Source organism: Trachypithecus francoisi, unplaced genomic scaffold (assembly GCF_009764315.1).
Source record: "Trachypithecus francoisi isolate TF-2019V2 unplaced genomic scaffold, Tfra_2.0 Lachesis_group6, whole genome shotgun sequence".
Lineage (NCBI taxonomy): Eukaryota > Metazoa > Chordata > Mammalia > Primates > Cercopithecidae > Trachypithecus > Trachypithecus francoisi.
This window is the reverse complement of record NW_022681471.1, coordinates 102,052,669-102,056,863: the sequence shown is the minus strand read 5'-3', so window position 1 is coordinate 102,056,863 and position 4,195 is coordinate 102,052,669. Positions and strand designations below refer to the sequence as shown.

The window sequence follows — 4,195 nt, the reverse complement described above, 5'->3', positions numbered from 1 at the left end:
CACACTTGATGCTGGTGAGATTGGTGGGAGGAGCATTGCAGATATGGAAGTCTGATTCTCTTACTGTCTACTTGGAGTTTTTTGCATCTCTGTGACCATGGGAACTATCTTATTCCCATGTTTGACTACTGAGATATTGCTGATGATAATCTCAGTGCTGTATGTCTGTTCTTGGTTTTCTGCAGGGTGAGGAGGTAGTAAAGATGACTTACTTCTACACCACCATTTTTCCTCAGTTGGGTTTCTATTCAGTAAAAATGAAAAATCTTAAAAAAATAAGAAAATATTCCTATTTACATAGCATCAAAAATAATAAAATACTTTAGAATAAACTTAACGGAGGTGGTAAAAGATGTGTACAATGAAAACTACAAGACACTGATAAAAGAAATTAGAGAAGACACAAATAAATGGAATGACATACTGTGTTCATGGGTTGGAAGAATTAATATTGTTGAAATATCCATATACCCGAAGCATTTTACAGATTAAATCCAATTCCTATTAAAATATCATTGATTTTTTTGAAGAAATAAAAAAGTCTAAAATTCATATGGAATCTCAAAGGATCCTGAATAGTCAAGCTGATCTTGAGAAAGAACAAAGCTGAAGGTCTCACACCTCCTAATTTCAAAGCATGTTACAAAATCTATGGTAATCAAAACAGTATGATACTGATATAAAGACAGACTTATTGACTACTGAAACAGAATAGAATGTTCAGAAATAAACCGTCATGAACTTGGCCAATTGATTTTTGACAAGGGTGCCAAAACTACACAATGGCATAAAGATAGTCTCTTCAACAAATGATTCTGGGAAAACTTACTATCCACACACAAAAGGATGAAGAGGCACCTTTGTATTACACCATATACAAAAATCAACTTAGAAACGATTAATGATGTAAATGTTAGACCTGAAATGGTAAAACTCCTAGAAGAAAATACTAAGGAAAGGCTTCATGAAATTGGAATGGGCAATGATTTGTTGGATATGACACCCAAAACACATGCAACAAAATCAAAAATATACAAATGGGACTACATCAAACTTAAAATCTTCTGCCCAGCACAGGAAATAATTAACATACTAAACAGGCAGCCTACAAAATGGGAGAATATATTACAAACCACTTACCAGATAAGAAGTTAATATAAAGACTATATGAAGAACTCCTACAACTCAATAACATTAAAAAGCATGACTAGAAAAGGGTCAAAGGGGCCAGGCATGGTGGCTCACACCTGTAATTCCAGCACTTTGGGAGGCCAAGGCGGGTGGATCACAAGGTCAGGAGATCAAGACCATCCTGGCGAACATGGTGAAACCCCATCTCTACTAAAAATACAAAAATCTTAGCCGGGCATGGTGGCGGGTGCCTGTAGTCCCAGCTGCTCAGGAGGCTGAGGCAGGAGAATGGCGTGAACCTGAGAGGTGGATCTTTCAGTGAGCCGAGATCGCACCACTGCACTCCACAGCCTGGGTAACAGAGTCAGACCCCGTCTCAAAAAAAAAAAAAAAAAAAAGAAAGAAAAGGGTCAAAGGTTCTGCACATTGCACCGTACTGGGAGTCCAGGTGCCAAGAAAGGGGGAAGGAAAAAAAGGGCCATGTGCAAATGCCATGGCCGCCATCTTGTTTGAGCCCCTGCTTCACACCCTCTGTTCTCCATAATGCATGCTTCTTCCCTGTCTACCTTGCCTGGGACCTCTGCATTGCCCTGCTTAACAGGAGTGCAGGGAGAGTTCCTGCTCTTCCCTGGACTCCTGTGTGGAGGCATTTTTCAAAATGTTCACAGAATGTGGATTTTGTGGCACTAGCAGCAGTAATGCCCAGTAAAGCCTACAGTCCTTGTTGACTTCACGTCCTGGAAGAAATCCAGAATTTAACAGTGAAAGATTTACTAGTGCAGGAACTTCCACGGCTGGTATTAAGAAGATTATGAAACTGAATAATGTAATAATGATCAGTAGAGAAGCTCCTGTGCTCTCTGCCAAGGCAGCCCAGATTTTTATCACAGAGTTGACTCTTTGAGCCTAGATTCACACAGAGACTAAAAAGCACTGGACTCTATAGGGAAATGATGTCACTATGGGAATTACAAAATTAGATCAGTTTGACTTTCTCATTGATATTGTTTTCACAGATGAACTGAACCCTCCAAAGTGTTAGGAGGAGGTGCACCAGTCTATAACTCCTGCCAAGCCCATCTAGTACTACTACACACTGGCTTAGCAACCCTCCACGGTCCAAGTCTAGGGACAGCAGCAAGGCCAGGAGACCACTAGCTCTATGACCACCATCCAGCTTGGGTAGATCATCATGCAGCCTCAGCAGGGCCAGATCATGCCCCTGACAAGCAGGTTGGAGAAGGTCAGCAGGTGCAGATTGTCCAGGCCCAACCACAGGGTCAAGCCTAACAGTCCCAGAGTGACACTGGACAGACTATGCAGGTTATGCAACAGATTAACTAAAACAGGAGAGATCCAGAAAATCTCAGTGCAGCTGAAGTCAGGCCAGCTAGAATATATTCTCTTAGTCCAGCTTGTATCAGGTACTCAAGTTGTGCAGAAACAGATCTAGATGCTTGCCACCAATGCCCAACAGATTACAGAGGCAGAGGTCCAGTAAGGACAGTGGTGGTTCAACCAGGTCACAGATGAACACAAGGTCTAGCAGCTCCAGCACATTACCATTCCTGTGGACTAGGACCTCACCCAGCCCATATTCAACCAGTCAGTCAACCAGCTCTCCTACAGGCAGGACCCCCAGGGGACCTACGACTGAGAGTCTGAACTGACAAGGCCAAGGACATCCAAGACAATTTTTGCCATACAGCTTTATAGTTATGGATTATGGGCACAGCCTCCCTCCTCAGAGGACCCGGCTGACCTCTCAGCACCTCCCGCAGGCCAGGACACTGGGACACTTGGGCCTCATGCCTGGGACCTGAGATTCTTCAACAGAAAAATGTAATTCTTCTTGTTTTCTTTTTCCATTTATTTTCCTGTAAGGAGTCAATATTTCAATATGTCGAGCTGTGTGTCCAATGCTATGAAATGAAAATATTAAATGACATATTTATGGCATTTTCTTGAAGAGTGTGGTTTAAGAAATATTTCCCCCTTTGGTTTTCCTTTTTTCGGTTCTCACTGCCACTTCTTTTTAGGTGCAAATCTCCCCAGGAGTGTCCTGTATTTCCTGACTCTTGGAACAACTGCTGCCCCCAAGTTTTACCACCTTTGCTACCCTCAGATTGAGTTAGGTGAATGTATATAGCTTTGTTTTCACCAGTGACCCTTTCCCCTTCCTTTTCTCTCACCCCTGAGCTCTGTGTTTCTGTATCCTGAGGCCATGGAAACATTCCTTGCATTTAAGAGACAAATTCATTCCCCACGGAGAGTGGGTGAGCTCATTCCTACACCCTTCTTTCCCAGGGACCCAGGAAGACTAGAACTTTGGGCATTTGCTGCCCATCCTCCTTTATTTTAAAATGCATTAAACATTGTGCTAGTTCCCTTTGCTGCATGGACTTCAAACTACATAAAATGCAATAAACCTCATTTTAGATTAAAATAATGGGCAAAGGACTTGAACAGACATTTTTCCAAAGAAGTTATACAAATAGGCAAAAATCACATGAAAAAGCGTGCGACATCATTAGTGATCAAGAAAATGCAAACCATTGTCTCAATGAGATATCATGTCATACCTGTTAGGATGACCACTATCCAAAAAACAGAAAATAACAAGTTTTGGTGAGGATGTGGAGTAATTGAAATCGTTACACATTGTTGTTGGGATTGTAAAATGGTGAAGTCACTTATGTTTCCTCAAAAGTTTGAAAATAGAAGCACTACTACTATTATGATCCAGGAATCTTACTTCTGGATATTTATCCAAAAGAATTAAAAATTGAATCTTAAAGAGATATTTGCACATCCATGTTCACTGCAGCAATACTCACAGTAGCCAAGATGTGGAAGCAACCTAAATGATCATGGATAGAGGAATAGATAAACAAAATGTGGTACATATACAATCAAATATTATTCAGCATTAAAAGAGAAGGAAATCCTAGCACTTTGGGAAGCCGAGGCGGGTAGATTACCTGAGGTCAGGAGTTCAAGACCAGCCTGGCCAACATGGCGAAACCCCGTCTCTACTAAAAAATACAAAAAATAGCTTGGCCTG

General features: G+C 41.4%; 1 pseudogene; it reads left to right on the top strand.

Annotated features, from left to right (window-relative positions):
- Positions 1–1,789: 1,789 nt before the first annotated feature.
- On the top strand, positions 1,790–2,788 carry LOC117078056 (annotated as a pseudogene).
- The last annotated feature ends 1,407 nt before the right edge of the window (positions 2,789–4,195 follow it).